The 27,570-nt window shown below is 39.1% G+C and overlaps 1 protein-coding gene and 1 pseudogene across 4 annotated transcripts in view; one reads left to right on the plus strand and one right to left on the minus strand.

Moving 5' to 3' along the window:
• Positions 1 to 27,570, plus strand: part of CCNB3 (cyclin B3) — an 82,496-nt gene that overhangs the window by 44,468 nt on the left and 10,458 nt on the right. The window lies entirely within an intron of this gene.
• Positions 26,477 to 27,286, minus strand: LOC125157676 (60S ribosomal protein L7a-like; annotated as a pseudogene).

Below are 27,570 nucleotides of genomic sequence, written 5' to 3' on the forward strand. Positions count from 1 at the left end.
GGATTTTGATATCTGTGTCTTTCCCCAGATTAGTGATGTTTTTAGCTATAGTTTGCTCACATAAACCTTCTGCCCCTTTTTCTCTCTCTTCAACTTCTGGGATTCCTGTGATAGGAATGTTATTACTCTTAATAAGTCACAAAGTTTTGTATCATAATCTTTTGCTTTTGTTTCCCTCTTTTTTGCAGCCTCATTATTTTCCATAATTTTATCTTCTATATCACCTATTCGCTTCTCTGCTTGGTCCATCCTCACCATCATGGCATCCATTTGAGATTGCATCTCAGTTATAGCATTTTTAATTTTGGCCTGACTAGATTTTAGTTCTTTTATCTCTGCAGAAAGGGACTCTCTGGTGTCTTCTATGCTTTTGCAACCCTCGCTAGTATTGTATCTGTATTGATTAAATCTCTGGCTGTCTTTCCTTCCTGTTCTTTCTTTTGGGGTGAATTCCTCCATCTTGTCATTTTGTTGGATGAAAAAAAATTAATAAAATAAAATAAATAAAAATGAAAAATGAAAAACAAAACAAAAAATTAGAATAAGGGAATCTAGATCCTAGGCGTGTTTTGGTCTGCTTATTAAGAGAAGCTTGATAGAAAAGAGAAAAAAGAGAAAAGAAAAAAACACTTAAAAAACCCAAAAATTTAAAAAATTTTAAATAAAATAGGATGAAATAAAAAATTTGAGATTTCTATGTTCAAGAATGAAAAGAAAAGAAAGAAAAAAAACAACATAAAAAGAGAAGCAAAGAAAATGAGCAAACAAGCAAACAAAATCCCAAATGAAGCTAGATCCAGTTTCCCCTGGAACTGAACCTGGGTAGCACACTATGATCTATAGACTAAGTGGGTGGAAGGGATTTGTGTTGGTCTTCTGGGGGATGTGTCTGGATGGCACAGGTGGGTGGGGTATAATGTAACAGCTCCATTTTCCCCTTGGTGCTATGCTTAGCTCACTGGGGTCGACCAGTATGGGCGTGCTAGAGGTGAAAATTGCTTCACCCCACCCTCTAGTCTCTGGAGTGGGAATTTCACACCCTCACAGATGCATGATCAGTCACGCCTCCTTTGTCTCAGGGTTCCATCTGCTCCCTGCCTTTACCCTGTGTCCAAGCCTTCTTCCAGAGTTTTATCTCAGATGGCACTGTGTTTCAAAACTCTAGACTTCAGAAACTCCCTTGACTCCCGCCTCAGACCCGTGCTGATCCTCTGGGAGAGAGTCTCTCCAAGCAATGGAGAAACTCTGGTTTGTTCCAGAAAGCATACACAAGACCGTGGAGTGGAAGAGGCTCAGAGTTTATGGTAAATTGCAACACAGCCGGCACCAGGTTTTGTTGCCCTCAGTGGGCATCTTTGTTCCTATACCAGTAAAAGTGGCAACTCTCTGGGTCCCACCGAGACTTTTGCCTGTGGAGAGGCAATCTCTCCTATACCAAATGCACTCTAAGCAGGGGAACTGCTTCTCCCCCTGTGGCAAACAGGCCCCCTCAGGCTGTGCTACCTGTTCCTGGGGATTCACTCTGCCCCCTCATTAGAGCACTGCCAGGCACTGAGCTCCAAAACTTCAGACTCTGTGCTCCACTATTTATATAAAACTGGCAGTATTGAACCCTCTCCTTTTTTCCCCTTCAGTGGTTTTGGGGAATAGATTTCTTGTTTTCACTCTTTCTTTCTTTCTCTCTAGCTTTCTTGGAGAGTGCTTTTCTTGCACATTCCTGACTCGCCATACTCTCTGTCCCCCTTTCTCTTTCTCTCTCTATCCTCTCTCCCACAAAAACAGCTTCCTTCCTGTTGCAGAATTTGAGTCTGGAGTTCTCTCTTGTCCAGCAAGAGAGCAGATGCAGAATTAAATGCTAGAGAGGCTAATGTCTGGGAGGAGACAAGAGCCCTGAGTAAGGGTCCTTGCTCCATTTTTATTAGGATCAGAAAGCTTACCAACGTGATACATTTGCAGAGACAATGAAACAGGGAACATTAATTCATGTGTGTGAGAAAAAGGGAGTTTTGAAGATATGCAGTATTAGGGGTTTGGGTCAATACAAAACAAAATCATGGGTCTGTTTATCTTAACTTGCCTAGGGGATAAGGCAGATAGAGCATGGTGCCTCAGGGTCAACAAGGCACCTTTCTTTTGCTAATTAGCTCTGCTTTGGGCAATTTCACCCTGCTGCGGTGGTCTATAGCCCTGTTTACCTATTTACCTTTACTGGACCTTCATCCTGTGAAAGCAGCGTTCTGCTTTTGTACTATGCTAGGGGCATTTTCACCCTGTTTACCTAATCTTGGATGCTTTCATCCTAAACCTTGTTAACCCATTGGTGCAAGCTCAGGGAATTCCTGAATTTATTCCCCACACCTACCCTTACCTGGCACTGAAACTTTTCTCTCCTTCAATTCATCTCTCTGCATTGCATACTTGTCAAGATCTGTAGCTCAAATTATGCAGATTGTTGCATTAATCCTCCGTTCTATTTCCTAGGTGTTCAAAATGGTTTCATGTTTATCTAGCTGTGTTTTAGGGATGAGACAAGTACAGGGTCCCTATACTATTCCGCCATCTTAACTCCTCTCCTCTCATCATAGTTTTAATTCGCATTTATTTCCTCAAGGGCTAATAATGTTGAATATAATACTTGTTATCTAGATATTCTCTTTGGTGAAGTATTTTAAGTCTTTTTAAATTTAGTAGTTTATTTTCATTGTGTCAAGTTATGAGAGTTCTTTACGTATTCTGGATACAAATCTTGTGTTGGATGTTATTTACAAATACATCCTACCAGTCTCTAGCCTTTTTATTCTCTTATTTGAGTCTTAAGGAGAGCAAAAGTTTTCGATTTTGATAAAGTCTAGTTTTTCAATGTTTTCTATTGTGGTTTGTGCTTTTTAAGAATTCTCTACCTAAATGTAGGTCATGAATATTTTCTTATATTTTATCTAAAAGTTTTATAGGTTTAACATTAAAGTTGTAATCCATTTTGAGTGAATTTTTGTATATTATGAGGTTTTTGAGGTCAAAGTTCATATTTTTGCATATGGATGTCCAATTGTTCTAACACCATTTGTGGGAAAATATGGTTTTTCCATTAAATTGCTTTTGCACCTTTGTCAAAAACCTATTGACTTTATTTGTGAGGATCTATTTCTATTCTTCTATACTTTATTCTTTTTTATTGATTTCCATGACATTTTGCCAGTATTACACTGTCTTTATTCCTGTAGTTTTATAGTTAAGTCTTAAAACTAGGTAGTATGATCCTTCCAACTCTGTTCTTTTTTTTTCAAAATTGTTTTAGCTATTATAGTTCCTTTATCTTTATATATTTTAGAATCACTTTGTTTCTACAAAAAAATCCTGCTGAATGTTTGGTTAGAAGTGACTTATATCTTGTGCAGAAAAGAGTTAACAGGCCAAATACTGCTCTCCTTAAAAAGTCCTGTTTGCAGAGTTGGCCCTTGTCTGGGCATCTGAGAACTTGAGTGGTAAAAAGTTCCCTACACTGCTATAAAACCCTCCCTTAATGATAACTGTGCCTAAACTCTTTATATAAATAATATGATTTATTGTGAACACCTGCTTACCTTTTGTGAGTCTGAAATTTTGGCATATGCTAGGCAGAGAGTGCTTATGTGACTAGCTCCCAATAAAATCTTAGGCATTGGATCATTAATGAGCTTCCCTGATAGACAATACTTTACATGTATTGTCACATCTCATTCCTGGAGGAATTAAGTGCATCCTGAGTGACTCTATTGGGATAAGACTCTTAGAAGCTTATTTCTGGCTTTTGGCAAGCTTTGTATATGTTCCTTTTCCCTTTTCTGATTTTACTTTCTGTCTTTTGTTATAATGAATCATAGCCATGAGTATGACTATATGCCAAGTCCTGTGGCTAGGAATCACTTTACTGTGGGGTGGTCTTGAGGACCACTGATACACATCTGTAGGTCGACTTGAAAAGAATTGACTCTTCTGTGTTGAATCTTCCAATCCATGAATGTGGTATGTGTCTCATTTATTTAGGTTTTCTTTCATCTCTGTCTTTTTACCATATAGATCCCATACATGTTTTGTTAGATTTATGCCAAAATATTTTCTTTTCTTACAGCTATTATAAATGATATTTTTAAAAATTTAGTTTTCCATTTGTATACTGCCAGTATGAAATATTGGTATTTATGTGTTGACTTTGTATTCTATGACCTTGCTACAATTCACTTGTTAATTCTTCTTATTTATTTATTTTCTTATTTATTTATATTATGATGATAATGATTGTTATTTTAACTTACATCCAAGTTAGTTAGCATGTAGTGCAATAATGATTTCAGGAGTAGAATACAGTGATTCATCCCCTGCATATAACATTCAGTGCTCATCCCAACAGGTGTCCTCCGTAATGCTCCTTGCCCATTTAGCCCATCCCCCTACCGAAAATGCCTCCAGAAACCCTCAGGTTGTTGTTTATATTTAAGAGTCTCTTATGTTTTCTCCCTCTCTGTTTTTATATTATTTTTGCTTCCCTTCCCTTATATTCATCTCTTTTGTATTTTAAATTCCACACATGAGAGAAGTTATATGATATTTGTCTTTCTCTGACTAATTTCACTCAGCATAATACACTCTAGTTCAATCCATGTTGTTGCAAATGACAATATTTCCTTCTTTTTGATTGCCGAGTAATACTCTAGTGTGTGTGTGTGTGTGTGTGTGTGTGTGTGTGTGTGTGTGTGTGTGTGTATACCACATCTTCTTTATCCATTCGTCCATTGATGGACATTTTGGGCTCTTTCCATACTTTGGCTATTATCAATGGTGCTATTATAAACATTGGGGTTTATGTGCCCCTTTGAAGCAGCACACCTTTATCCTTTGGATAAATACCTAGCAGTGCAATTGCTGGGTCATAGAGTAATTCTATTTTTAAGTTTTTGAGGAACCTCCATACTGTTTTCCAGAGTGGCTGCACCAGTTTCTGTTCGCACTAGCAGTGCAAAAGGTTCCTCTTTCTCTGCATCCTCACCAACATCTATTGCCTGAGTTGTTAATTTTAGCCATTCTGACAGGTGTGAGGTGATATCTCATTGTGGTTTTGATTTGTATTTCCATGATTATGAGTAATGTTAAACATTTTTTCATGTGTCTGTTAACCATCTGGATGTCTTCTTTGGAAAGTTGTCTATTCATGTCTTTTGCCCATTTCTTCACTAGATTATTTATTTGTTTTTGGGTGTTGACTTTGATAAGTTCTTTATAGATTTTGGATACTAACCCTTTATCTGATAATGTCATTTGCAAATATCTTCTCCTATTCTGTCAGTCACCTTTTAGTTTTGTTGATTGTTTCCTTCACCATGCAGAAGCTTTTTATCTTGATGAGGTCCCAATAGTTCATTTTTGCTTTTGTTTCCCTTGCCTCTGGAGATGTGTTGAGTAAAAAGTTGTGGCAGCCGAGATCAAAGAGGTTTTTGCCTGCTTTCTCCTTTAGGATTTTGATGGCTTCCTGTCTTATGTTTAGCAATTTCATCCATTTTGAGTATTTTTGTGTATGGTGTAAGAACAGTGACATGCAGAAGATTGAAACTGGACCACTTGTTAATTCTTAGGAGCTCTTTTTTTTTTATATAGATTTCTTGAAATTAGCTACATAGATGATCATGTAATTTGCAAATGAGGACAGATTTATTTCTTCCTTTCCAATATTCATGCTTTCAATTTCATTTTTGGGTTTTATCGCACTGCATAGGACTTCCATTATAATGTTGAATAGGAACAGTAAGAGTGGACAACCTTACCTTGTTCCTGATCTTAGGAAGAAAGCAGGTAGTCTTTCACCACTAGTATGATCTTAACTCTAGAGTGTTTGTAGACACCCTTGACTAGGTTGAGAAATTGACTTTCCATTCTTAGTCTGCTGATGTATATTTATCATTAATAGATGTTGAATTTTGTCAAATGCTTTTTTCCCATATCTACTGATATAATTTTATTTGTTTTAGACTATTAATATGGTAGATTACATTGATTGATTTTCAAATATTGAAGCAGTCTTATTCCTGAGATAAACCCCATTTGGTCCTGGTATGTTATTCTTTTTATATATTGCTGGATTTTATTTTCTAGTATTTTGTCGAGGATTTTTGTATCTATGTTTATGATGGACATTTCTCTCTAGTGTTCTCTTTTTGTACTGTCTTTGTCTGGTTTGGTATGAGAATGATACTTCATAAAATAATTTGAGAGTATCCCCCTCTTCTATTTTCTGGAAGAGATGTGTAGAATTGATGTTATTTATTCTCTAAATGTTCTGTAGAATTCACAAGTGAAGCTATTTGGGCCTGAAGTTTTCTATTTTCATTTTCCTGAAAGATTTTAACTAGGAATATAATTTCTTTAATGGTTATAAGATGATTCAATTTACCTATTTTGTTTCAGGTGACTTGGTAGTTTGTGGGTGTCAAGGAATTGGTCTATTTCATCTAAGTCGAATTTATATGCATAGAGTTCTTCATGTGTTCTATTATTATTCACTGTTTGATTCCTGATATGTGGTAATTTGTGTCTTCTCTCTTTTTGTTTATCAATCTTGCTAGAAGTTTATCAATTTTATTGATCTCAATGAACCAGGTTTTCATTCCATTCGTTTTCTTACTGTTTTTCTGTTTTTAGTTTTTTAAATTAAAAAAAAAAATGTTTATTTACTTTTGAGAGAGAGAGAGCACAAATTGGGGAAGCTTAGAGGGAGGGAGGGATACACAGAATCCGAAGCAGACTCCATCTAGGCTGTGAGCTGTCAGCACAGAGACCGACTTGGGGCTCGGACTCATGAAGGGTGAGATCATTCCCTGAGCCGAAGTCAGACACTTAACCAACTGAACCACGCAGGTGCCCCTCTGTTTTCAGTTTTATTGGCATCTGCTCCAATTTATATAGTTTCCTTTTCTCTTACTTTGGGTTTAGTTTGTACTTCTTTTTCTGGTTTCGAAGTGGAAGTTTCTAGTTTCTAAGTGGAAGCTTAGGTTATTGATTTAAGACTTTTCTTCTTTTTTAATAGAAGCAGTTAATGCTATAAATTTCTCCCTAAGCACTGCTTTAGCTGCATGCCACAAAATTTGGGAGACATTCTCTTTTTTTCTTTTGTTAAGGAAATTTTATTATCTTTTGTTTAAATATATTTGTTTTGAGAGAGAGAGAGAGAGAGAGAGAGAGAGCGCAAGTGGGGGAGGGACAGGGAGAGAGGGGAGAGAGAGCGAATCCCAAGCAGGTTCTGCACTGTCAGTGCAGAGTCTGATGTGGAGCTCCAACTCATGAACTGCAAGATCATGACCTGAGCCAAAGTCAGGTGCTTAACCAACTGAGCCACCCAGGCACCTTGGGAGACATCCTCTTTGATCCTTGGACTATTTAGAAGTGTGTTTTTTTTTTTTTTAATTTCCAAGTGTTTGGAGGGTTCACTGTTATTTTTCTGTTATCAGTTCTAGTTTAATTCCATTGTGATCAAGGAAACTACTATGATTTTAATTCTTTAAAAAATTTCAAGGGTTCAGGATATGATCTGTCTTGGTGATTGTTCCATGTGCACTTGACAAAATGCGTACGCTGTTGCTGTTGGTAGTGTTCTATAAATGTCAGTTGGATCCAGTTGGTTAATGTTGTTAGTTTCATAATTATCCTTGTTGTTTTTCTGTGTACTAATTCTTTTTTTTTCAATATATGAAATTTATTGTCAAATTGGTTTCCATACAACACCCAGTGCTCATCCCAAAAGGTGCCCTCCTCAATACCCATCACCCACCCTCCCCTCCCTCCCACCCCCCATCAACCCTCAGTTTGTTCTCAGTTTTTAACAGTCTCTTATGCTTTGGTTGTCTCCCACTCTAACCTCTTTTTTTTTTTTTCCTTCCCCTCCTCCATGGGTTTCTGTTAAGTTTCTCAGGATCCACATAAGAGTGAAAACATATGGTATCTGTCTTTCTCTGTATGGCTTATTTCACTTAACATCACACTCTCCAGTTCCATCCACGTTGCTACAAAGGGCCATATTTCGTTCTTTCTCATTGCCATGTAGTACTCCATTGTGTATATAAACCACAATTTCTTTATCCATTCATCAGTTGATGGACATTTAGGCTCTTTCCATAATTTGGCTATTGTTGAGAGTGCTGCTATAAACATTGGGGTACAAGTGCCCCTATGCATCAGTACTCCTGTATCCCTTGGGTAAATTCCTAGCAGTGCTATTGCTGGGTCATAGGGGAGGTCTATTTTTAATTTTCTGAGGAACCTCCACACTGTTTTCCAGAGCGGCTGCACCAGTTTGCATTCCCACCAACAGTGCAAGAGGGTTCCCGTTTCTCCACATCCTCTCCAGCATCTATAGTCTCCTGATTTGTTCATTTTGGCCACTCTGACTGGCATGAGGTGATATCTGAGTGTGGTTTAGATTTGTATTTCCCTGATGAGGAGCGACGTTGAGCATCTTTTCATGTGCCTGTTGGCCATCCGGATGTCTTCTTTAGAGAAGTGTGTATTCATGTTTTCTGCCCATTTCTTCACTGGGTTATTTGTTTTTCGGGTGTGGAGTTTGGTGAGCTCTTTATAGATTTTGGATACTAGCCCTTTGTCAGATATGTCATTTTCAAATATCTTTTCCCATTCCATTGGTTGCCTTTTAGTTTTGTTGGTTGTTTCCTTTGCTGTGCAGAAGCTTTTTATCTTCATAGGTCCCAGTAATTCATTTGTGCTTTTAATTCCCTTGCCTTTGGGGATGTGTCGAGTAAGAGATTGCAACGGCTGAGGGCAGAGAGGTCTTTTCCTGCTTTCTCCTCTAGGGTTTTGATGGTTTCCTGTCTCACATTCAGGTCCTTTATCCATTTTGAGTTTATTTTTGTGAATGGTGTGAGAAAGTGGTCTAGTTTCAACCTTCTGCATGTTGCTGTCCAGTTCTCCCAGCACCATTTGTTAAAGAGACTGTCTTTTTTCCATTGGATGTTCTTTCCTGCATTGTCAAAGATGAGTTGGCCATACGTTTGTGGGTCTAGTTCTGGGGTTTCTATTCTATTCCATTGGTCTATGTGTCTGTTTTTGTGCCAATACCATGCTGTCTTGATGATGACAGCTTTGTAGTAGAGGCTAAAGTCTGGGATTGTGATGCCTCCCGCTTTGGTCTTCTTCTTCAAAATTCCTTGGGCTATTCGGGGCCTTTTGTGGTTACATATGAATTTTAGGATTGCTTGTTCTAGTTTCGAGAAGAATGCTGGTGCAATTTTGATTGGGATTGCATTGAATGTGTAGATAGCTTTGGGTAGTATTGACACGTTGACAATATTTATTCTTCCAATCCATGAGCAGGGAATGTCTTTCCATTTCTTTATATCTTCTTCAATTACCTTCATAAGCTTTCTAAGTTTTCAGCATACAGATCTTTTACATCTTTGGTTAGATTTATCCCTAGGTATTTTACGCTTCTTGGTGCAATTGTGAATGGGATCAGTTTCTTTATTTGTCTTTCTGTTGCTTCATTGTTAGTGTATAAGAATGCAACTGATTTCTGTACATTGATTTTGTATCCTGCAACTTTGCTGAATTCCTGTATCAGTTCTAGCAGACTTTTGGTGGAGTCTATCAGATTTTCCATGTATAAGATCATGTCATCTGCAAAAAGCGAAAGCTTGATTTCATCCTTGCCAATTTTGATGCCTTTATTTCCTTTTGTTGTCTGATTGCTGATGCTAGCACTTCCAACACTATGTGAAACAACAGCGATGAGAGGGGGCATCCCTGTCGTGTTCCTGATCTCAGGGGCAAAGCTCTCAGTTTTTCCCCATTGAGGATGATGTTGGCTGTGGGCTTTTCATAAATGGGTTTTATGATGTTTAAGTATGTTCCTCCTATCCCGACTTTCTCAAGGGTTTTTATTAAGAAATGGTGCTGGATTTTGTCAAAGGCATTTTCTGCATCGATTGACAGGATCATATGGTTCTTATCTCTTCTTTTATTAATGTGATGTATCACGTTGATGGATTTGCGAATGTTGAACCAGCCCTGCATCCCAGGAATGAATCCCACTTGATCGTGGTGAATCATTCTTTTTATATGCTGTTGAATTCGATTTGCTAGTATCTTATTGAGAATTTTTGCATCCATATTCATCAGGGATATTGGCCTGTCGTTCTCTTTTTTTACTGGGTCTTTGTCTGGTTTAGGAATCAAAGTAATACTGGCTTCATAGAATGAGTCTGGAAGTTTTCCTTCCCTTTCTATTTCTTGGAATAGCTTGAGAAGGATAGGTATTATCTCTGCTTGAAACGTCTGGTAGAACTCCCCTGGGAAGCCATCTGGTCCTGGACTCTTATTTGTTGGGAGATTTTTGATAACCGATTCAATTTCTTCGCTGGTTATGGGTCTGTTCAAGCTTTCTATTTCCTCCTGATTGAGTTTTGGAAGAGTGTGGGTGTTTAGGAATTTGTCCATTTCTTCCAGGTTGTCCAGTCTGTTGGCATATAATTTTTCATAGTATTCCCTGATAATTGTTTGTATCTCTGAGGGATTGGTTGTAATAATTCCATTTTCATTCATGATTTTATCTATTTGGGTCATCTCCCTTTTCTTTTTGAGAAGCCTGGCTCGAGGTTTGTCAATTTTGTTTATTTTTTCAAAAAACCAACTCTTGGTTTCGTTGATCTGCTCTACAGTTTTTTTTAGATTCTATATTGTTTATTTCTGCTCTGATCTTTATTATTTCTCTTCTTCTGCTGGATTTAGGCTACCTTTGCTGTTCTGCTTCTATTTCCTTTAGGTGTGTGGTTAGATTTTGTATTTGGGATTTTTTTCTTTCTTGAGATAGGCCTGGATTGCAATGTATTTTCCTCTCAGGACTGCCTTCGCTGCATCCCAAAGCGTTTGGATTGTTGTATTTTCATTTTCATTTGTTTCCATATATTTTTTTAATTTCCTCTCTAATTGCCTGGTTGACCCACTCATTCTTTAGTAGGGTTTTCTTTAACCTCCATGCTTTTGGAGGTTTTCCAGACTTTTTCCTGTGGTTGATTTCAAGCTTCATAGCATTGTGGTCTGAAAGTATGCATGGTATAATTTCAATTCTTGTATACTTATGAAGGGCTGTTGTGTGACCCAGTATATGATCTATCTTGGAGAATGTTCCACGTGCACTCGAGAAGAAAGTATATTCTGTTGCTTTGGGATGCAGAGTTCTAAATAGATCTGTCAAGTCCATCTGATCCAATGTATCATTCAGGGCCCTTTTTCTCTTTTGAGCGTGTGTCTAGATGATCTATCCATTTCTGTAAGTGGAGTGTTAAAGTCCCCTGCAATTACCACATTCTAATCAATAAGGTTGCTTATGTTTATGAGTAATTGTTTTATATATTTGGGGGCTCCGGTATTCGGTGCATAGTCATTTATAACTGTTAGCTCTTCCTGATGGATAGACCCTGTAATTATTATATAATGCCCTTCTTCATCTCTTGTTACAGCTTTAATTGAAAGTCTAGTTTGTCTGATATAAGTATGGCTACTCCAGCTTTCTTTTGGCTTCCAGTAGCATGATAAATAGTTCTCTATCCCCTCACTCTCAATCTAAAGGTGACCTCAGGTCTAAAATGAGTCTCTTGTAGACAGCAAATAGATGGGTCTTGTTTTTTTTTTTTTTTATCCATTCTGATACCCTATGTCTTTTGGTTGGCGCATTTAATCCATTTACATTCAGTGTTGTTATAGAAAAATATGGGTTAAAGTCATTGTGATGTCTGTATGATTTATGCTTGTAGTGATGTGTCTGGTACTTTGTCTCACAGGATCCCCCTTAGGATCTCTTGTAGGGCTGGTTTAGTGGTGACGGATTCCTTCAGTTTTTGTTTGTTTGGGAAGACCTTTATCTCTCCTTCTATTCTAAATGACAGACTTGCTGGATAAAGGATTCTCACCTGCATATTTTTTCTGTTCAGCACATTAAAGATCTCGTGCCAATCCTTTCTGGCCTGCCAAGTTTCAAAAGAGAGATCAGTCACGAGTCTTATAGGTCTCCCTTTATATGTGAGGGCACGTTTATCCCTTGCTGCTTTCAGAATTTTCTCTTTATCCTTGTATTTTGCCAGTTTCACTATGCTATGTCATGCAGAAGATCGATTCAAGTTACGTCTGAAGGGAGTTCTCTGTGCCTCTTGGATTTCAATGCCTTTTTCCTTCCCCAGTTCAGGGAAGTTCTCAGCTATGATTTCTTCAAGTACAGCTTCAGCACCTTTCCCTCTCTCTTCCTCCTCTGGGATACCAATTATGTGTATGTTATTTCTTTTTAGTGTTATCACTTAGTTCTCTAATTTTCCCCTCATACTCCTCGATTTTTTTCTCTCTCTTTTTCTCAGCTTCCTCTTTTTCCATAACTTTATCTTCTAGTTCACCTATTCTCTCCTCTGCCTCTTTAATCCGAGCCGTCGTCGTTTCCATTTTGTTTTGCATCTCGTTTAAAGCGTTTTTCAGCTCCTCGTGAATGCTCCTTAGTCCCTTGATCTCTGTAGCAAGAGATTCTCTGCTGTCCTCTATACTGTTTTCAAGCCCAGCGATTAATTTTATGAATATTATTCTAAATTCACTTTCTGTTATATTATTTAAATCCTTTTTGATCAGTTCATTAGCTGTTGTTATTTCCTGGAGATTCTTCTGAGGGGAATTCTTCCGTTTGGTCATTTTGGATAGTCCCTGGAGTGGTGCAGAACTGCAGGGCACTTCCCCTGTGCTGTGGTGTATAACTGGAGTTGGTGGGCGGGGCTGCAGTCAGACCTGATGTCTGCCCCCAGCCCACTGCTGGGGCCACAGTCATACTGGTGTGTGCCTTTTCTTCCCCTCTCCTAGGGGCGGGATTCACTGTGGGGTGGCGTGGCCCGTCTGGGCTACTTGCACACTGCCAGGCTAGTGGTGCTGGGGATCTGGAGTATTAGCTGGGGTGGGTAGGCAAGGTGCACGGGGGCAGGAGGGGCAGGCTTAGCTCGCTTCTCCTTAGGTGATTCACATCAGGAGGGGCCCTGTGGCAGCGGGAGGGAGTCATACCTGCTGCTGGAGGTTTTGCTCCGCAGAAGCACAGAATTGGGTGTTTGCACGGAGCAGCAAGTTCCCTGGCAGGAACTGGTTCCCTTTGGGATTTTGGCTGGGGATGGGTGAGGGAGATTGCACTGGCGAGCGCCTTTGTTCCCCGCCAAGCTGAGCTCTGTTGTCCGGGGGCTCAGCAACTCTCCCTCCCTTTGTCCTCCAGCCTTCCCGCTTTCCGAGCAGAGCTGTTAACTTATGACCTCCCAGATGCTAAGTCCTATTTGCTGTCAGAACACACTCTGTCTGGCCCCTCCGCTTTTGCCAGCCAGACTCAGGGCTCTGCTTGGCCGGCAGGCTTCCCCTCCGCCCTGGCTCCCTCCCGCCAGTCCATGGAGCGCTCACCGCCTCACCGCCCTTCCTACCCTCTTCCGTGGGCCTCTCGCCTGCGCTTGGCTCCGGAGACTCCGTTCTGCTAGTCTTCTGGCAGTTTTCTGGGTTATTTAGGCAGGTGTAGGTGGAATCTAAGTGATCAGCAGGACACGCGGTGAGCCCAGCATCCTCCTATGCTGCCATCTTCCTTCAGGGTCCTCTGTGTACTAATTCTGTTGCTGAGAATAGTACTGAAATTTTCAACTGTAATTGTGAACTTGTATATTTCTTTTTCCAGTTGTGTCATTGGTTGGTTTGTGTATTTGAAAATACCTTAGGAACATACACAGTGAAGATTGTTATACCCTCTTTATAGTGTTTTGTGACTTGCTTTTTTCTCATGTAACAGTGTTCATGTAATTGTGACATCTTTCCAGTTAAATTGATGTATTTCTATATCAGTTTTGTTGACTATATAGTATTCTGTTCTTCAACTGTCATTATTTATCCAACCCCCTATTAATGGACATTTAGGTTATTTCTAAAATTTGTTCTTAGAAATAACCCTGTAGTGAACATGCATATGCTTACATTGTAGATAATTGTACTGTTGTTTTTCTGTAATAAATTACTTGGATTAGAAGTATTAGACCAAAGCAGTACACATTTAGAGTTTTATACATGTAGGCACTGTCCTTCTGAAATATCATGCCCATAGTTCTTTTACTGAATGAAAGTGATTGTTTTCTCACAATCTTACCAACATAGGGTGTTATATTTTTTTGCCATCTGATGAATGAAAAATTTTAGTGTTTCTGTTTTTTTATTATTTTTTTAAATATATGAAATTTATTGTCAAATTGGTTTCCATACAACACCCAGTGCTCATCCCAAAAGATGCCCTCTTTAATACCCATCACCCACCTTCCCCTCACCTAATGTGTTTCTTTAGGTTGATGCATTGACATTTTAAGTAGTCAGGTCCATCAGGTTTTTTTTTTGTTTTTTTTGTTTTTTTTTTTTAACGTTTATTTTTGAGACAGAGAGAGACAGAGCATGTACGGGGGAGGGTCAGAGAGAGGGAGACACAGAATCTGAAACAGGCTCCAGGCTCTGAGCTGTCAGCACAGAGCCCGACGCGTGGCTCGAACTCACGGACCGCGAGATCGTGACCTGAGCCGAAGTCGGACGCTTAACCGACTGGGCCACCCAGGCGCCCCCATCAGTTTTTTTTTTTATGGTTTTAAGATTTGTTTCTTGCCTAGAAAAGTCTTATCCAGTCACAATTATATAAATATTTCTCTGAATTTTTTTCTAGAGCATTTATAGTTTCATGTTCACATTTAAATCTTCAATTGGAATTTATTTTGGTTTTGGTGTTAGCACCTATACACTTCCCCCCAATGATTATCCGGTCATTCTAACACCATTTATTTGTTTTCATTATCTAGCAGTTTGAAATGTATTTTTTATTATTGAAGTACAGTTGGCAAACAATGTCATGTTAGTTTCATGTGTACAACACAGTGATTCAACAATTCTGTACATTACTCTGCACTCACTACAATGAGTGTACTCACCATCTCTTACCATACAGCATTATTACAATATTATTGACTATATTCCCTATGCTGTACTTCTCATCTCTGTAACTTAACTTATTTTATAACTGGATGTTTGGACCTCTTAATGTTTAATCACATATACTTGGGTTTGTTTATGGTGTTTCCAATTCTATTCTTTGGTACATTTGTCTATGCTAATATCAGTAGTATGCTGTTTTTATTATTATGGCTTTGTAATACATTTATTACCTCTTTACTTATTTTATAAAATGTTCATCATTGTTCTTACACATTAATTCTTCCAGGTGGGCTGTAGAGTAGTTTTGTCAACTTTTCAGAAATAGCCTGTTCAGATTAATTTATGGAGAATTCACAGATTTTACAGTACCAAATTTTCCAAGTCAGTTATGTTGTGTCTGTTTAGTTACCAGGTCTTCTTTTACAATTTTAAGTTTTAAAAAAGTCATCTTTGTATTGGTCTCACTGATGTGAAAAGGTTTTTCTTGGGTACTGAGGAATTTTTTTAATGTTATGCATGCTGTCCTTTTAATTTTTAAATTTATTCATATATTGGGAAAGCAGTATTTTTTCTGTATTTATTTTGCATTCATCTACTTTTCTGAACTTGGTTATGGTTTATTGACTTTACTCTTGGATTGGATATGCTTTTACTTTATTTATAATTTTTGCTTCTATATTCACAAATAAGATTTCTTTGTAAATGTTTGATCAAGGGTGCTGTGTTTGTTAAGTTGTGGTGCCAGACCTACTCTAGCTTAACATAATTGGAGAAATTTTCCTACAATACTAAGTTTAACATGAGAATTATTTTCCTTGATGAACTTGCTCATGAATTTATTGATGCATGGTACCATTTAGTCATTCTCGGATAATAGTCATTCTTGGATAACCCTTTCTTTCTAATAACACTGATGGTTATTGGCCTACTGAGGGTTTTTTTTGTAAATTTTTTTTAATGTTTATTCTTAGGGAGAGAGAGAGCGAGCACATGCAGGGTAAGGACAGAGAGAGGGAGACATAGAATCTAAAGCAGGCTCCAGGCTCAGAGCTGTCAGCACAGAGGCCGACATGGGGCTCGAACTCACGAACCGTGAGATCATGACCTGAGCCCAAGTAGGACACTTAACCGACTGAGCCACCCAGGTGCCCCGGCCTATAAGGTTTTATTATTCCTCATGAGTCATTTTTGTACTTTATATTTTCTTTAAAAAATCATCTATTTTTGAAAAAAAAGTTTTAAGTTTATTTAGAGAGAGAGTTGAGGAGGCAGAGAGAGAGAGAGAAGGAGATAGAATCCCAAGTAGGCTCCACACTGTCAGTGCAGAGCCCAGTGCAGGGCTTGAACCCACAAACCACGAGATCATGACCTGAGCTGAAATCAAGAGTTGGATGCTTAACTGACTAATCCACCCAGGTACCCCCCGAAAATAATCTATTTTATAGATATTTTGACAGTCATTATCATAGTCTATCTATGGTATTTTTTAATTAATCCTTTGTAATTATTTCTTTTCTCATTAAAAATGTGTGTGTTGTGTTAGCTTGCTTTCATGGGTTTGCATGCATGTGCATGCTGTCTTTAGTGTTCCTGCAAAACTTTCATTCAGTTTTCTGGTCAAAGAACCAGCTCATGGATATATGTATAACTTCTCCTTTTTAAAAATTTTTGACATTTGCTTTCATCTTTATTTTACTCCTAGTTTATTAAAATTTATTTTCCCTATCTTCTTGAAATGAGTGCTTAGTCTGTTGTAATTGTTTCTGACTTCATGATAAAAGCTTTAAAGGCATACGTTTTCTTCTGAGTAGCAGTTCTGATTACATTCCATTAATTTTGAAAAGTAGCATTGTAGCTATCTTAGTTTTTTTTCCTCAATAATCTGCAACTGCAATTTTTATTTCCTTGTTGACCTAGGTTTTGTTTCTTTCTTTAAAAATAGTTCTTACCATTTTTTTCAAATGCTTTGCTTTTCTTTATTTGGTTTATTCTTTTATTGCCAATTTCTAGATTTATTGTATTGTATATTGAGAAAGTGACTTGAATAATAATTTCTGTTTTTCTTAATGAGATTTTCTTCATGGCTTTAGATATAATGGGTTTTTATAAGTGATTCACTGATGTTTGTAGAAAATAGGTATTCTCGTTAGAATACATAGATCATTGTATCAATTATTTTTGATTTAATTATTATATAATTTATATGCTAACTTATTTTTCTGCTTATTTTATCAAAGTCTAATGGCAGTGTGATAACCATTGACAATCATTGTTTAGTTCATTTGTCCTGGCATTTCTTCAACCCCTCAATCTCACTTTAAACTCTGCCCTATACAATTTTTTAACTGCAAAATTAATAAATGTTTATAATATGTGTGTATGTTTTCATATATATTTGTGTATATGTATATGAATAAAATCAACAACGCTTTTATTCCTCAGAGGTAACAACAATAAATTAGTGTGTATCATTCCAGATATTTTTATTTTTTGTATTATTACTTTTATTTTTATTTAAATATGAAATTTATTGTCAAATTGGTTTCCATACAACATCCAGTGCTCATCCCAACAGGTGCCCTCCTCAGTATCCATCACCCACCCTCCGCTCCCTCCCACCCCCCATCAACCCTCAGTTTGTTCTCAGTTTTTTAAGCATCTCTTAGGTTTTGGCTCCCTCCATCTCTAACCTCTTTTTTTTTTCTTCCCCTCCCCCATGGTTTTCTGTTAAGTTTCTCAGGATCCTCATAAGAGTGAAACCATATGGTATCTGTCTTTCTCTGTATGACTTACTTCACTCAGCATAACACTCTCCAGTTCAATTCATGTTGCTATAAAAGGCCATGTTTCATTCGTTCTCTTTGCCATGTAGTATTCCATTGTGTATATAAACCACAATTTCTTCACAGATGCATCAGTTGATGGACATTTAGGCTCCTTCCATAATTTGGCTATTGTTGAAAGTGCTGCTATAAATAATGGGGTACAAGTGCCCCTCTACATCAGCACTCCTGCATCCCTTGGGTAAATTCCTAGCAGTGCTATTGCTGGGTCATAGGGTAGGTCTATTTTTAATTTTTTGAGGAGGCTCCACACTGTTTTTCAGAGCAGCTGCACCAGTTTGCATTCCCACCAAAAGTGCAAGAGGGTTCCCATTTCTCCACATCCTCTCCAGCACCTGTAGTCTCCTGATTTGTTCATTTTAGCCACTCTGACTGGCATGAGGTGATATCTGAATGTGCTTTAGATTTGTATTTCCCTGATGAGGAGCGACGTTGAGCATCTTTTCATGTGCCTGTTGGCCATGCGGATGTCTTCTTTAGAGAAGTGTCTATTCATGTTTTCTGCCCATTTCTTCACTGGATTATTTGTTTTTCAGGTGTGGAGTTTGGTGAGCTCTTTATAGATTTTGGATACTAGCCCTTTGTCCAATATGTCATTTTCAAATATCTTTTCCCATTCTGTTGGTTGCCTTTTAGTTTTTTTGATTGTTTCCTTTGCAATGCAGCAGCTTTTTATCTTCACGAGGTCCCAATAGTTCATTTTTGCTTTTAATTCTCTTGCCCTTGGGGATGTGTCCAGTAAGAAATTGCTGCAGCTGAGGTCAGAGAGGTCTTTTCCTGCTTTCTCCTCTAGGGTTTTGAGGAGAAACCTGTCTGACATTCAGGTCCTTTATCCGTTTTGAGTTTATTTTTGTGAATGGTGTGAGAAAGTGGTCTAGTTTCAACCTTCTGCATGTTGCTGTCCAGTTCTCCCAGCACCATTTGTTAAAGAGAGTGTCTTTTTTCCATTGGATATTCTTTCCTGCTTTGTCAAAGATTAGTAGACCATACGTTTGTGGGTCTAGTTCTGGGGTTTCTATTCTATTCCATTGGTCTATGTGTCTGTTTTTGTGCCAATACCATGCTGTCTTGAGGATTACAGCTTTGCGGTAGAGGCTAAACTCTGGGATTGTGATGCCTCCTGCTTTGGTCTTCTTTTTCAAAATTACTATGGCTATTCGGGGCCTTTTGTGGTTCCATATGAATTTTAGGGTTGCTTGTTCTAGTTTGGTCATGATATATCTTTTTCATATGCATTGCTACTTTGGTTTGCTAGCATTTTAAGGATTTTTGTATCTAAGTTTGTATGTGAGATTGGTTATTCTCCATAAAGACTATATATCAATTGCATACAATGATATGGGAGTGTTTCCTCTTTTTACATTTCCTGAAACAGTTTGTATTAAGTACGTTTCTAAGTAGGTAGATCTTACCTTAGAAAACTTTTTTTAGGGGCGCCTGGGTGGCTCAGTCAGTTAAGCGACCAACTCTTTATTTCTGCTCAGGTCATGATCTCATGGGTTCATGAGATCGAGCCCCACATCAGGCTCTACACTGACAGCGCAGGAGCCTGCTTGGGATTCTCTCTCTCCTTCTCCCTCTGCCCCTCCCCTGCTTGTTCTCTCTCTCTCTCAAAATAAATAAACTTAAAAAAAAAAACTTTTTTTTTTTAATATATGAAATTTATTGTCAGATTGGTTTCCATACAACACCCAGTGCTCATCCCAAAAGGTGCCCTCCTCAATACCCATCACCCACCCTGCCCTCCCTCCCACCCCCCATCAACCCTCAGTTTGTTCTCAGTTTTTAACAGTCTCTTATGCTTTGGCTCTCTCCCACTCTAACCTCTTTTTTTTTTTCCTTCCCCTCCCCCATGGGTTTCTGTTAAGTTTCTCAGGATCCACATAAGAGTGAAAACATATGGTATCTGTCTTTCTCTGTATGGCTTATTTCACTTAACATCACACTCTCCAGTTCCATCCACGTTGCTACAAAAGTCCATATTTCGTTCTTTCTCATTGCCACATAGTATTCCATTGTGTATATAAACCACAATTTCTTTATCCATTCATCAGTTGATGGACATTTAGTCTCTTTCCATAATTTGGCTATTGTTGAGAGTGCTGCTATGAACATTGGGGTACAAGTGCCCCTATGCATCAGTACTCCTGTATCCCTTGGATAAATTCCTAGCAGTGCTATTGCTGGGTCATAGGGTAGGTCTATTTTTAATTTTCTGAGGAACCTCCACACTGCTTTCCAGAACGGCTGCACCAATTTGCATTCCCACCAACAGTGCAAGAGGGTTCCCGTTTCTCCACATCCTCTCCAGCATCTATCGTCTCCTGATTTGTTCATTTTGGCCACTCTGACTGGTGTGAGGTGATACCTGAGTGTGGTTTTGATTTGTATTTCCCTGATAAGGAGCGACACTGAACATCTTTTCATGTGCCTGTTGGCCATCCGGATGTCTTCTTTAGAGAAGTGTGTATTCATGTTTTCTGCCCATTTCTTCACTGGGTTATTTGTTTTTCGGGTGTGGAGTTTGGTGAGCTCTTTATAGATTTTGGATACTAGCCCTTTGTCCGATATGTCATTTGCAAATATCTTTTCCCATTCCATTGGTTGCCTTTTAGTTTTGTTGGTTGTTTCCTTTGCTGTGCAGAAGCTTTTTATCTTCATAAGGTCCCAGTAATTCACTTTTGCTTTTAATTCCCTTGCGTTTGGGGATGTGTCGAGTAAGAGATTGCTACAGCTGAGGTCAGAGAGGTCTTTTCCTGCTTTCTTCTCTAAGGTTTTTATGGTTTCCTGTCTCACATTTAGGTCCTTTATCCATTTTGAGTTTATTTTTGTGAATGGTGTGAGAAAGTGGTCTAGTTTCAACCTTCTGCATGTTGCTGTCCAGTTCTCCCAGCACCATTTTTTAAGAGGCTGTCTTTTTTCCATTGGATGTTCTTTCCTGCATTGTCAAAGATGAGTTGGCCATACGTTTGTGGGTCTAGTTCTGGGGTTTCTATTCTATTCCATTGGTCTATGTGTCTGTTTTTGTGCCAATACCATGCTGTCTTGATGATGACAGCTTTGTAGTAGAGGCTAAAGTCTGGGATTGTGATGCCTCCTGCTTTTGTCTTCTTCTTCAAAATTACTTTGGCTATTCGGGGCCTTTTGTGGTTCCATATGAATTTTAGGATTGCTTGTTCTAGTTTCGAGAAGAATGCTGGTGCAATTTTGATTGGGATTGCATTGAATGTGTAGATAGCTTTGGGTAGTATTGACATTTTGACAATATTTATTCTTCCAATCCATGAGCATGGAATGTTTTTCCATTTCTTTATATCTTCTTCAATTTCTTTCATAAGCTTTCTAAGTTTTCAGCATACAGATCTTTTACATCTTTGGTTAGATTTATCCCTAGGTATTTTACGCTTCTTGGTGCAATTGTGAATGGGATCAGTTTCTTTATTTGTCTTTCTGTTGCTTCATTGTTAGTGCATAAGAATGCAACTGATTTCTGTACATTGATTTTGTATCCTGCAACTTTGCTGAATTCATGTATCAGTTCTAGCAGACTTCTGGTGGAGTCTATCGGGTTTTCCATGTATAAGATCATGTCATCTTCAAAAAGCGAAAGCTTGATTTCATCCTTGCCAATTTTGATGCCTTTATTTCCTTTTGTTGTCTGATTGCTGATGCTAGCACTTCCAACACTGTGTGTGAAACAACAGCGGTGAGAGGGGCATCCCTGTCGTGTTCCTGATCTCAGGGACAAAGCTCTCAGTTTTTCCCCATTGAGGATGATATTAGCTGTGGGCTTTTCATAAGTGGCTTTGATGATGTTCCTTCTATCCCAACTTTCTCGAGGGATTTTATTAAGAAAGGATGCTGAATTTTGTCAAAAGCTTTCTCTGCATCGATTGACAGGATCATATCGTTCTTATATTTTCTTTTATTAATGTGATGTATCACATTGATTGATTTGTGAATGTTGAACCAGCCCTCCAGCCCAGGAATGAATCCCACTTGATCATGGTGTATAATTCTTTTTATATGCTGTTGAATTCAATTTGCTAGTATCTTATTGAGAATTTTTGCATCCATATTCATCAGGGATATTGGCCTGTAGTTCTTTTTTTGCTGGGTCTCTGTCTGATTTAGGAATCAAAGTAATACTGGCTTCATAGAATGAGTCTGGAGGTTTTCCTTCCCTTTCTATTTTTGGAACAGCTTGAGAAGGATAAGTATTATCTCTGCTTTAAATGTCTGGTCGAATTCCCCAGGGAAGCCATGTGGTCCTGGACTCTTATTTGTTGGGATATTTTTGATAACTGATTCAATTTCTTCACTGGTATGGGTCTGTTCAAGTTTTGTGTTTCTTCCTGTTTGAGTTTTGGAAGTGTGTGGGTGCTTAGGAATTTGTCCATTTCTTCCAGGTTGTCCAATTTGTTGGCATATAATTTTTCATAATATTCCCTGATAATTTCTTGTATTTCTGAGGGATCGGTTGTAATAATTCCATTTTCATTCATGATTTTATCTATTTGGGTTATCTCCCTTTTCTGTTTGAGAAGCCTGGCTCGAGGCTTGTCAATTTTGTTTATTTTTTCAAAAAAACCAACTCTTGGTTTCATTGATCTGATCTACAATATTTTTAGATTCTATATTGTTTATTTCTGCTCTGATATTTATTATTTCTTTTCTGCTGGGTTTGGGGTGTCTTTGCTGTTCTGCTTCTGTTTCCTTTAGGTGTGCTGTTAGATTTTGTATTTGGGATTTTTCTTGTTTCTTGAGATAGGCCTGGATTGCAATGTATTTTCCTCTCAGGACTGCCTTTGCTGCATCCCAAAGCGGTTGGATTGTTGTATTTTCATTTTCATTTTCCATATATTTTTTAATTTCTTCTCTAATTGCCTGTCGACCCATTCATTATTTAGTAGGGTGTTCTTTAACCTCCATGCTTTTGTAGGTTTTCTATACTTTTTCCTGTGGTTGATTTCAAGCTTCATAGCACTGTGGTCTGCAAGTGTGCATGGTATGATCTCAATTCTTTTATACTTATGAAGGGCTGTTTTGTGACCCAGTATGTGATCCATCTTGGAGAATGTTCCATGTGCACTCGAGAAGAAAGCATATTCTGTTGCTTTTTGATGCAGAGTTCTAAATATATCTGTCAGGTCCATCTGATCCAATGTATCATTCAGGGCCCTTGTTTCTTTATTGATCTTGAGTCTGGATGATCTATCCTTTGCTGTAAGTGGAGTATTAAAGTCCCTTGCAATTACCACATTCTTATCAATAAGATTGCTTATGTTTGTGATTGTTTTATACATTTGGGGGCTCCTGTATTCGGCACATAGACATTTATGATTGTTAGCTCTTCCTGATAGATAGCCCCTATGATTATTATATAATGCCCTTCTTCATCTCTTGTTACAGCCTTTAATTTAGAGTCTAGTTTGTCTGATATAAGTATGGCTACTCCAGCTTTCTTTTGGCTTCCAGTAGCATGATAAATAGTTCTCCATCCCTCACTCTCAATCTAAAGGTGTCCTCAGGTCTAAAATGAGTCTCTTGTAGACAGCAAATAGATGGGTCTTGTTTTTTTATCCATTCTGATACCCTATGTCTTTTGTTTGGCACATTTAGTCCATTTACATTCAGTGTTATTATAGAAAGATAAGGGTTTAGAGTCATTGTGATATCTGTAGGTTTCATGCTTGTAGTGATGGCTCTGGTACTTTGTGGTCCTTGCAACATTTCACTCACAGAATCCCCCTTATGATCTCTTGTAAGGCTGGTTTAGTGGTGTTGAATTCCTTCAGTTTTTGTTTTTTTGGGAAGACATTTATCTCTCCTATTCTGATTGACACACTTGCTGGATAAAGGATTCTCAGCTGCATATTTTTTCTATTTATCACATTGAAGATTTCCTGTGGTTCCTTTCTGGCCTGCCAAGTTTCAGTAGATAGATCTTCCACTAGACTTATCGGTCTCCCCTTATATGTTAGAGCGTGTTTATCCCTAGCTGCCTTTAGAATTTTCTCTTTATCCTTGTATTTTGCCAGTTTTGCTATGATATATTGTGCAGAAATCGATTCAAGTTACGTCTGAAGGGAGTTCTCTGTGCCTCTTGGATTTCAATGCCTTTTTCTTTCCCTATATCAGGGAAGTTCTCAGCTATGATTTGTTGAAGTATACCTTCAGCCCCTTTCTCTCTTTCTACCTCTTCTGGAATTCCTATGATATGGATATTGTTCTGTTTCATTGCATGACTTAGTTCTCTAATTCTCCCCTCATGCTCCTGGATTTTTTTTATCTCTCTTTTTCTTAGCTTACTCTTTTTCTATAATTTATCTTCTAATTCACCTATTCTCTCCTCTCCCTCTTCAATCCGAGCTGTGGTCATTTCTATTTTATTTTGCACCTCATTTATAGCATTTTTTAGCTCTTCATGACTGTTTCTTAGTCCCCTTATCTCTGTAGCAATAGATTCTCTGCTGTCCTGTATACTTTTTTCAAGCCTGGTGATTAACTTTAGGACTATTATTCTAAATTCTTGTTCCATTATATTGCTTAAATCGTTTTTGATCAATTCGTTAGCATTGCTACTTCCTGGGGTTTCTTTTGAGAAGAAATCTTCCGTTTCATCATTTTGGATAGTCCCTGGGGTGGCGTGGAACTGCAGGGCACTTCCCCTGTGCTCTCTGGAGTAACTTGTGTTGGTGGGCGGCGCCGCAGTCAGACTGGTGTGTAGCTGATCTTCCCCTCTCCCAGGGGCACGACTCACTGTGGAGTGGTGAGGCCCCTGTCTGGGCTACTTGCACACTGCCAGGCTTGTGGTGCTGCTTTGATGGGTTCTGGCATATTAGCCGGGGTGAATGGGTGGATCTGCAAGGTGCACAGGGGCGGGAGGGGCAGGCTTAGCTCACTTTGCCATCAGTGGTCTGCTTCGGGAGGGTCCCTGCAGCACTGGGAGGGAGGCAGACCCGTCAGCGGGATGGATCCACAGAAGCACAGCATTGGGAGTTTGCACGGTGCAAGCAAGTTTGGTGATGGGAAATGGTTCCGTTTGGGATTTCGGCTGGGGGATGGGAGAGGGAGATGGCGCTGGCCAGCGCCTTTGTTCCCCGCTGAGCTGAGCTCTGTCTTCCAGGGCTCAACAACTTTCCCTCCTGGTATCCTCCCTCCCTCCCTGCTCTCTGAGAGCAGAGCTGTTGACTTTTAATATTCCAGATGTTAAGTCCTGCTGGCTGTCAGAACTCACTCCATTTGGCCCCTCTGCTTTTTCAAGTCAGACTCAGGGGCTCTACCTTGCCGGATGGGCTGCCCCTCCACTGCCCCGGCTCCCTCCCGCCAGTCCTTGTAGCATTTACCGCCTCTCCACCCTTCCTACCCTCTTCCCTGGGCCTCTTGTCTACACTTTGCTCCGGAGAGTCCATTCTGCTGGTATTCTGGCGGGTTTCTGGGTTATTTAGGCAGATATGGGTGGAATCTAAGCGATCAACAGGAGGAGGTGAGCCAAGCGTCCTCCTATGCCACCATCTTCTCTCCAAACTGAAGTGGTGCTTGTGCTTACTGGCAGAGAGGCTCGAGCTGGCCAGGTGGGGGGCTCAAGCTCACCCTGACTATCTTTCTTTAAAAATCTTACATTTTATGAGGAATACATGAATGCACACACATATATATACATGTATATACTTACAAAAATACCATTTTTAAATTTATTTAAATTTTTATCTTAAAATTTTTTTTAAATGTTTATTTTTGATAGAGACAGAGTGTAAGTGGGGGAGGGACAGAGAGAGAGGGAGACACAGAATTTGAAGTAGAATCCAAGCTCTGAGCTGTCAGCAGAGCCCGACGCGGGGCTCGAACCCACAAACTGTGAGATCATGACCTGAGATGAAGTCGGACACTTAACCAACTGAGCCACCCAGGTGTCCCTAAAAATACCACTTTTTAATGAGTGTGGGTTTTGTGATATTTTTGTTACATGAATAGGTCATGCTGTACACATTGCTCTGCAACTTGCTCTTTTAAGAACGTCTTAGCAATTTTTCCATCTGTTGCATAATATTTTATTATATGGATAGAGTCTATTATTTAATCAACCCTTTGGGGTGCTTGGGTGGCTCAGTCAGTTAAGTGGCCAATTTCAGCTCAGGTCATGACCTCTTGGCCTGTGAGTTCAAGCCCCGGGTCAGGCTCTGTGCTGACAGCTCAGAGCCTGGAGCCTGCTTCTGATTCTGTCTCCCTATCTGCTCCTCTCCTGTTCACTCTCTCTTTCTCTCTCAGAAATTGATAAACATTAAAAAAAATCGACTCCTTTAGTGAACCTGATCTGTTAATTGCCTCTCAAGTAAGATAATTTGCACACTTGTAGTTTATTTTTGCTTCTATGTGTAGTCAAGATAATTGAGACTTACATCCATATTATTGTTGTTTAATGCATTACCTTCCCTACAAAGAATTATTTTTGACATTTCTGTTTTCCTTAACTTTGTCCATTATATTTTGAGTCCTTTCAGTCTGAAGAATAAATCTGTCTTTGCTTCAGAGAAATTTTCTTTGAAAAAGAGGTTTTTTTTCATTACTTTGATGTACATAAAATTCATTACTTTGACATAATAGAATTTTCATTACTTTGGTGTACATAAAATTCAACAGCATGCACTTAGCCAGTTAGTGGCCAGTTCTTTAGCTTTTGCCTTTTCCAGCTTGGCAATGCAGCCACCAACTTTGAACCCAGGATGTTGCCTCCCCAGCGTCGACGGATCCCATCGTATCTGTCATTGTGATTGGTCCTGATAACTTCCACCAGCTTAGTCAGATCTCCTTTGTCTTTGGAGTTAACTTGTATGAAGGCGACAGTGGTGCAGGTCTTCCTGTGGACCAGATGCCCAGCCTGGCGTTCTCTTTGATGCAGTAGGGAACCCCCATCTTATAACACAGGGCAGGCAGGAAAACAACCATCTCAATCGGAGCCACATCATGTGCAATCACTACCAGCTGAGCCTTCTTGTTTTCCACCAAGTTGGTGACAGTATTAACCCCAGCTCAAAGGACAGGTGGCCTCTTAGTGGGGACATCCGCTTTGCTGGCAGCTTTCTCCTGAGCCTGGGCCAACAATCTCTGCTGCTTGTCTTGCTTTGTCTCTGGTCTGTATTTGTTGGGCCAGCTTAACCAGTTGAGTAGCTGTTTGGTGGTCCAAGGCCTAGGTGAACTGGTAAATCGCAGGAGGTACTTTTAGATAGTTATATAGAGAGAATAGCCCTTTGCTGCTGCAGCCGGATGTAGCAGGGCTATTAGACAAGTGAATGAGGTCCCTTTTGGGCTGGGTGTCCTATCTGATGCCAAAATTCTTGGGCCTTTTCTCAAACGGGATTGACCATCTCCTTGACCTCCTGCTGTTTTGCCACAGCAGGGGCCAGGGCCACCTTCTTCCCCTTAGTCTTCTTGCCTTTTGGCATCTTGGATGGGTGGAGGAGAGACTGGCTTAGAGAAATTTGTATCTATCTATCTATCTATCTATTAACTATTACTTATTGTTTCTCTTCTGCCTCTTCTCTCATTCTGAGTGTGTGTGTATATGCATGTGTACATGTGTATCTCCATAATCTGTTCTTGTATCTCAACTTTTCTTTCATATTTTCAACTCTCTCTTGCCTCTCATTTCTGGGAGAATTTCTTAAAGCAGCCTTTAGAATAATTGATTTGATTTTTGTCATAACTGAATGTACTGTTCGCTTTCTCT

Source organism: Prionailurus viverrinus, chromosome X (genome assembly GCF_022837055.1).
Source record: "Prionailurus viverrinus isolate Anna chromosome X, UM_Priviv_1.0, whole genome shotgun sequence".
NCBI lineage: Eukaryota > Metazoa > Chordata > Mammalia > Carnivora > Felidae > Prionailurus > Prionailurus viverrinus.